Source organism: Oryctolagus cuniculus, chromosome 3, assembly GCF_051225735.1.
Source record: "Oryctolagus cuniculus isolate XC-2025 breed Fujian yellow rabbit chromosome 3, ASM5122573v1, whole genome shotgun sequence".
NCBI lineage: Eukaryota > Metazoa > Chordata > Mammalia > Lagomorpha > Leporidae > Oryctolagus > Oryctolagus cuniculus.
In genome coordinates, this window is record NC_142869.1 from 73,729,659 (window position 1) to 73,738,722 (window position 9,064).

Consider the following 9,064-nt stretch of genomic DNA (forward strand, 5'->3'; position numbering starts at 1 on the left):
CTAAATTAGGATATTGCTGTGATGACCCTTGATAATTAGATGCAAAAACTCTCATTTTCTCTTGCCATCATTTAGAAAAAGTGTGCACATCACATCTCTATCAGAAATGTGCATTTTGTATCCCAAGCAAAACAAAATAACAAGGTCAACCTGACTCAAGAGATGAAAATAAACAAAAACTTCAGAATTATAATTCTTTAATAAAACAACCCTGACTTTTGCAATGCTGATTTCTAAGGTATTTCTTGACCTTCACACCTATGATTTTCACTAAGAAAAAAATACTTGCTGTTTTCCCACCATGAATAGATTCATCATAAATTTGGTAACTGTGGAAGTTCTGCATTTTTTCTATTCAGATACTTGATAGCTGTATACACACACACACACGCACACATCTGTATTTGATGAACCAATCCTTCTGAAGTCTGATGCCTTTCTAAAGGCTTAGGACAAAACATTTCATTTCTTTGACAACATACTTTTGTCTCTCATCTTCCTTTATTTCCCCTGTGTTTTCTAAATAGCTAACTGAAGTCCACAGGAGATATATATTTATATATATTCTGTTAGCCCAGTCTGTGTCCTACTTTTTCTTTTTTTTTTTAAATAAAGATTTATTTTTATTTATTTGAAAGAGTTACAGAGAGAGAGAGAACCAGAGAGAGAGAAAGGTCTTCATTCCCCAAATGGATACAATGGCCAGAGCTGAGTTGATCAGGAGCCAGGAGCCAGGAGCTTCTTCTGGGTCTCCCATATGGGTGCAGGGGCCCAAGGACTTGGGCATCTTCCACTGCTTTCCCAAGCCACAACAGAGAGCTGGATTAGAAGTGGAGCAGACAGGACTCAAACTGGAGCCCACAGAGGATGCTGGCGCTGGAGGCCAGGGCTTTAACCCACTGTGCCACAGTGCTGGCCCAAATGCCCTATTCAGTCTCTCAATGACAAATCAAAGCTCTTTTTCTTAATATAGTCCTATTTCTTTATTTTTTTTATCATTAGGAATAATGGCTCTTATTTAGAAAATCCTTGCCTGTTCTGTGTCAGAAAGAAGTTTTTGTGATTCTTCTAAAAGTTTTATTGTTTAACTATCATATATAGATCTGAAATTATCTACAGTTAATTTGTATCTATGTTAATGTGTTCGGGGTCACACTCTTTTATGACCATTTGATCATTCATTTAAAGATAATTTTTCTCTCCACTGTACTCTAAGTACCTGTGCTATACATCAGTTGATCACATATGTATTGGTTTAGTCTCATTTTTAAGGGAATGCAACACTTTGTACCCTATAATTCTCCATATACTTAATAAGAATATAGCATTTAGAGGGATCCAGTAAAAGTAATGGAGAATTCTGCTTTGAGATGATGAAGCAGAGGAAATTTTTCTTTCACTTCTCTTTTAAGAAGCCTACAAAAATTAGTGAAACTAAGTAACACAGACACACCCAAACATGTTTGTGTATTTATACCTAATATATATCATACATACACACATAATGTATATTCATATATATGAAACATGTTCCAATATATGAACACTGATACATTCTCTCTCTCAAGAGTTAGCTCATCTCCAAAATTATATTCTGTATACTTCCAAGTCTGATGAAATTTGTTTTCAAATGTGGGATAACACTAATTATTAGCCATGATCCAATCAGTCTTCTTTAAAAGCAAATGTTATCATTCTGAAAAGTTCAATGTATGAGCGTGTTTTTAGAGATTCTTAATATAAGAGAATAATCTTTGAATGTAGGAAAAATATGGAGATAAGTCTTGATTTGGAAATGTTAATCATAGGTATGTGACATTCTTGCATATGGAATTGGTCAGCCACTTGTAATGAGGCTTGGCATTCTGGAACAGTCTCTAGGGCTATGTTCCTGGGATTACTGCTATTCTTTACTTCATTTTGGGCATAGGAATGCATAACCTGCAGGCTCCTGTATATTCCTCTGGAACCTCAGGGGTAGGTGAGGCCTGGACTGGGAAAGTGGCAAGCATTCAATATATGTTTATTAAATGGATTGTTTTTAGCAAAGATTCACATTTATTGGCCCTGATTTTCTCATATTAAAAATATGATCTTATCATACTAACTGCCATGTTACCTTAGAAAGATACTCTGAGTAGCAAATGGGATAAGAGATAGGTATTTTTATTTGTTTACTACTATAAAATGCTATTCAATGGAGTATGCCTGCCTACATTACTTTCCTTTGAGCATGTTCAATATTCATTTTTCAAAAGGAACAAGCTTGACACTTAAATGAGAGATTCATATGAACCAATCTGAACCATGCATTTCCTGCTGTATCATTTATATTAAAAAACTGGGCTATTTACTTTAAAAAATTATCCTATCATATAGCTCTCCTGTTTCTTTTGCTTTTATGAACTGGTCAGATCGGCTAGCAGATAATGGAGAGGAGGACATGGGGGAGAACTGAGGTGAAGTGGCCATCTATGCCCTGCTATGTGTTAAGGTTTTTCCAAGTTAGTCCTGGTATCTCAAGCTAGCACACATCCTCTATGCTGACGTTGGTTTGCCTGTGGTTTATACATACACGCACACACGCACACACACACAAACACACACACAATTTCTTGTCACTGGTATATCTGATAAATGGTTTATCTGTAGTTATGCATAGAAAATATGCAAATATAACACAAACTCAGGTATGATATTAATAAAAATTCAGTACACAGAAACATCATAGTCAGTTTTGGATAAGTCTCTGGTGTGGATAAATAAAACCCTAATCATGCAAGACTCTGGTCTAAAAATCTTGTAATTTGTATGCCAAGCAAGTAGAAGCTGAAGCTCATTTAAAGTCAAGGTAAATTACAGCTGTTTCTTTAACTGATGTATCAGTCCTATCATTCTGACAGAGAGAAAAATTCAATTAGTCTGACAGAATGTCACAAAGAAATCTTGATTACTTCCTCCTTCCTTTTACATGTTTTCAAAATGATCTGTAGAAACTTCCACTGAGTTTAATGATAGTAAGTTTGTCCCACAAGAAAGAATTCTTGATCAACCATTTTCTCACTTACAATACAAAGTCAGTTAAACACATCATTGGCACTTGTCAAGTTTTCAGACTGCAGTACTTTTATAACAATGTACCTTTGTACATATAACTCGAATTTTAGGTTAAGTACTTTCCCCTGAATACCAGAAAGATGTACTATTATTCTATAATGTTAAACTTCTACTCAACCATATTTCAGCTTTGTCTTCAAATACTACAGCTCTTGCATTAACTTTGCTAAAATTAGTAGAAAATATACATTTAGTTTCATAGATTCATTTAATTTTGACTGTATAGTGATTTAGGAAATACAGTCAGCCAGGCTGTATAATAACATGGAAATAACCCTTACTTTAAGAGAGAAATATTAAAACAATGAATAAAACAGGAAATACTAGTCATGTGTAAAGAAAATCCATTCTAAGGCATGAACTATAAAGAAAGGGATGAAAGAGACATTGGGACATCAACTTTAACCAAGGAGACTAAGAATTTTATGGAGCCATAAAGGGTTGATCAAGGTACACAGGAATAAAGTACATTATAACCTTCATGCGAAATTATCTTTAAACTATATTTTAAAGAATGAAGCAAGGTGACTGAAGTGGAACTGCCTGACTTAAATGAGAGCTCAGAATGCAAAATATACCAATTTGAGAAGGGCTGTAATGAGCACCTGCCTCCCTGGCAACTGTATCCTATGGTGAAGGTGTATGCATCAGGCTTGATAAGACTAGCCCCCCAGACTGTTTAATTTCTTCTCTTTTGATTTTACATTTCCTTAGGCAAGCCACCAACTTTGTATTCACTCCTTATGTAGAAATCTCTTCAGGAAAGAGAATGTGCTGATTAGCTAACAATGGTATTTAATCTACTTGGCATTACAATTCACAAAGTAATTCAGTGATCCTCACTGTGGCTGCATATGAGAATGACTTGGGAAATTTTAACAGCTAGTGATATCAGACACTATTTCAAACTCATTAAACATAATTTCCTGGGATTGGGCCTGAGCATTGACACACCACTGGTGGTTCTGATGGCACCCAAGTTTGCGAACTATGGTTTTATCACATTGACAATTTGGCTTAAGTGTGTATCAGTCTCTCTTCACTTTGGAAGTGGTAAGCCAATTCTTCATGATTAAATTCTATGTGAGTTGGCTAAATCAAGTTTTTTGGATTTGCAAAGCTGAAGGTCAATCTCAGACCTTTTGCTACTTGGCAGCATCATTTTCTCAATCAGTGGCATGAGGATACTCCAGGAGACTCTAAGAAATGCAGAATTACAGGTCACACCCAGTAATTCATAGTTTACTGAATTTGATTTTTTAAATTGGTATTTAAAAGCAGAGATACATAGCCGGCGCCGCGGCTCACTAGGCTAATCCTCCGCCTAGCGGCGCCGGCACACCGGGTTCTAGTCCCGGTCGGGGCGCCGGATTCTGTCCCGGTTGTCCCTCTTCCAGGCCAGCCCTCTGCTGTGGCCAGGGAGTGCAGTGGAGGATGGCCCAGGTGCTTGGGCCCTGCACCCCATGGGAGACCAGGAAAAGCACCTGGCTCCTGGCTCCTGCCATCGGATCAGCGCGGTGCGCCGGCCGCAGCGCGCCGGCCGCGGCAGCCATTGGAGGGTGAACCAACGGCAAAGGAAGACCTTTCTCTCTGTCTCTCTCTCTCACTGTCCACTCTGCCTGTCAAAAAAAAAAAAAAAAAAAAAAAAAAAAAAAAAAAAAAAAAAAAGCAGAGATACAGATAGGGACAGAAACAGACAGATAGAAACAGCGTCCATCTGCCGATTCACTCCCCAAACAGGGTAAAGCTGGGAGCCAAAAATTCAATCCAGATCTGCAATGTGGGTGGCAGGGACCCAATTACTTAAGCTATCACCTGCTGCCTTCCTTCACAGAGCAGAAAGATGGAATTTGGAGTGGACTTATACTACTATAATGAAATGTGGATGTCATGATTGCTTGGCCAACTTGTTTTTAACAAAATATTTAGCTGTTGTTTTGTCTACTATTAGAGTTTACGAACTGTGTTGTACTGTTTCTCAAAGTATAATTCTTGTGAAATCATTTACCTTTCTTTTAAAATTGTTAATTATTCTGATATTGATGTTCTGAGGGTCCTTGCCATCTATTTAGATAACAATTCTAAATATCAACTGTTTGTAAATGACACAGACAACATGACATGGTTTAGCTTTTATTTAGAGAATGATAGAAATACATAGGAAAGTGAGGGCTTTATAAAAGGGAGAAGGGAGTCAGAAATTTAAACCGGGAGTTGCGTACCAGGCTTTTCGAGGGAGTAAACCAGAGATGGCAAGAGAGAGAAAGCATGTCGGCAGGAGAGCAGCCACAGGGGGGAGCAGGCACCAGAGGTGGCCAAAAGGTCTCCCATGCCTACAGGCAAGGGGGGCAAACAAGGGGCAGACCGGCACTCCAGGCCTTTTATTCGCTTCCAAAGGGGAGTGGTTACATAGTCTAATTAACAGGTGGGCACACAGGTAAGATCAGGTGGTAAGATCATGCAAGGGGCAGAAGGGTGTTGTTTTCCAGCCTGTGAATCCAATTAATTTAATCCTTCTGCCTGCCCATTTAACTTGCACCTGCATATCTGAGTGAAGTTACAGATTTGTGATTTACATTTCTAGGCCCCACTCAAACAGAACACAATGAACATTATGCAGTAAGCTAGCTTTCCACTGTGGCTACTTTATCACATATTTCCCTTTCATCATCAGTAAATATTAAATTCCCCCATGATCATGAATTTTTTTTACAAAGTATGGCTACTTTGAAATTAAGTAATTCAAAAATACTAGAGGAGTGCTCAATCTATTTTTAAGGGATCTATGTTGTTGTTCAACCCTATGAAATCAAAACAATAAAAAGTTACTAAAAAGGCACAGGAAAAATATTTTCAAAAAATATTTTACATTAAAAATACATATCTAAGTTAGGGTTATTTGTGCAGTTGGCTCTACTTTGATGCAAATAAACCATCCAGTATTCACATGGAATTGGTCATTATTACTACAGAATTTTGAATAATTTATGAAGGATCCAGAGAAGATTAATTTGAATGAAAGAATATTTCCAATAACTTTCATTTTCTAACTCACATCAAAATTGAACACAATATTTCTGCTAAATCTTTCATTCGTTTTTGTTTACATTCTGAAGATCTCATGGTAGGAGTCTCCCACCGAAAAAGGACAAAGTGCTTTGAAGGTACCCAGTGCATACTCCTCCTATCCTGTTTAAAGGTGGCAAAGTGAGTTAGAAATTGAAAAGCTCCTTTAAGGCACCTGTAGGTGGCATGTTACTTTTTTTACATGAGAGAAGTTATCATCTTTTGTTTTCTATCCTTTTTGACCTCAATAATAAATGCAGCATAAAACTCCATTTTAATATCTATTATACAGTGAACTGATATTGGGGGGCAAGGGATCATTTTCAATGTCTATTACAGAGCAGAAGTCAGTAATGAAGATGTTAGCCTCTTCAGTTCTGGTTGTAGAATATGTTTCCCATGAGAGGTAAGGTCATCTGGAACTCAATAGTGGCATAATGCACACTTAAAGCAGGAAGGGCTGAGTATTTAGGGAATTATCTGGGGTTGATAAACATGTAACAAGGAAAACATGCATTGCCCCATCACTTCACCTAATAAAGAGGAAGAGTAAAAGCTATAGGCTATTTGAACAAATGAACCAGGAGTGAGAATTCTGTATAGTGGTTAAAATACTGCTTGGGGGGCTGGCACTGTGGCATAAAGGGTAAAGCTGCCACCTGCAGTGTTGACATCCCATATGGGTGCTGGTTCTAGTCCCAGATGCTTCACTTCCAATCCAGCTCTCTGTTGTGGCCTGGGAAAGCAGTAGAAGATGGCCCAAGTCTTTGGGCCCCTGCACCCGTGTGGGAGACCAGGAAGAAGCTCCTGGCTCCTGGCTTCGGATCGGCATAGCTCCAGCCATTGCAGCCATCTGGGGAGTAAACCAGTGCATGGGAGACTTCTCTGTTGCCGCCTCTGCCTCTCTGTAATTCTGTCTTTCAAATAAATAAATAAACCTTTAAAAATTAATTAAAAAAAAAACACTGCTTGGGATGCCCTCAACCCATATTACAGTGCCTTCTTTGTATCCCAGCTTCCCTCCTGATTCCAGCATCTTGCTAATATACATCCTGGGAAACAGTATGTGGTGTCTCAAATAGTTACGTCCCTGCCTCCCACTTGGGAGATATGGACTGAGTTCTCAGCTCCTGGCTTTGGCTTTGTCTGGCACCCACTGTTGTAGGTATTTAGGGTGTACACCATCAGATGAGGGAACACTGTCTGTTTGCATTCAAATAAAAAAAATAAAAAATGAATAAGTGGGGCAGGTCTACCCTCAAGCTTCAGAATTTAACTTAGGTAATGAGTTCATAACTAAGGTGTTCAGGGGCAGGTGTTTGTCCCTAATGGTTAACACACTGATTAAAATACTCATATTTTATAATGGAGTGCCTCGGTTCAGTACTAGGCCCTAGCTCCTGACTGGGAGGCAGCAGCTAATTTTGAAGTACCCACCATCCATGTGGGGAACCTACATTGTATTGCTGACTCCTGGCTTTGGCATGGCCATTACTGATTGGGCATTTAGTAAACAATAAGGTGGCAATTCTGTCTGACTCTTAAAAAAGCAAATTCTTTTAAAAATCTTTCAACAGGGCCAGTGTTGAAAGATAGCTGCTGCCTTTGGCACTAGCATCCCATATGGACACTGGTTTTAGTCCTGGCTGGTCCACTTCCAATGCAACTTCATGCTATTAAGTATTTAGGCTCCTGCACCCACATGGAAGATTCAGATTGAGTTCCAGGCTTCTGGCTTCAGCCTGGCCCAGCCCTGGCCATTGTGGCCTTTGGGGAGTGAACCAGTAGGTGGATGATTCTCTCTCTCTCTCCTTCTCCCCTGCCCCCTCAACTCTGCCTTTTAAGTAAATACATCTCTAAAATAGCTTTAAAATAAGGTGTTTTATCTTTCAGTTCAAGGTCAGAGGGTACAACTGATCTTACTCCATGACAATCTCCCTGACTTTGAGAATATTACATGATACTTTTGGGTATATGAATGGCAACACACAATTTAAAATTATCTAGATAATGATTTTCCTGCATGACCCAAGAAACTGCAGAAGTCAGCATATCCCAGTGGAGAACTTGTGCCTGATCTTTCAAGCAGAATTTTCTGCCTACACACAAAAGCTTAACTTGAAGACAATTCAAACTAGAAACTTTGGACTTAGTGTGCACCTGCCTCTGTCTTTAAAACAGCCAAAAACTAGGCAACATTCTTCATTTTTTTAAGAATTATTTTATTTATTTGAAAGGTAGGGTCAGAGAGAGAAGGAGAGACAGAGAGAATCTTCTATCAACTGGTTCACTGCCTCAAAGGCCACTATGGTCGGGCTGGGCCAGGCTGAAGCCAGGAACCAGGAGCTTATGCTGAGTCTTCCACATGGGTGCAGGGGCCCAAGCTTTTGGGCCATCCTCTACTGCTTTCCCAGGTACATTATCAAGGAGCTAGATCAGAAGTGGAGCAGCCTGGACTGGAACCAGCACACAGATGCGATGCTGGTGCTCAGACCTCAGCTTAACCTTCTACAGCAAAATGCCAGCACTTAGGCAACATTTTTGCAGTGGTTGAAGATTTTACCTTTTAGGCTTAGGCTTATCCTAGCCAAGATGGGAAGGCAAAAACTTATACTCACTTATCCAACCCAACTACAAAAGCTGCTGACTCAATTCAGGGCAGGATATACAAGAATCCCTTGTTATGGAGAGTGTTCCACTTAGTGAGAGCTTAGAAACCCAGAACTACCACCTTCCATCTCCAGAGGGATCTGGGATAGGAGAAATTTAATGTACATCTATTCAGCACTTTGGAGATAACATCCCAAGGACAGGGAGTATGTACAGTGTTCCTGCATAATGTCATGGCATTGCTTTCCCCATGTTTTTCATAGTGGGGAAC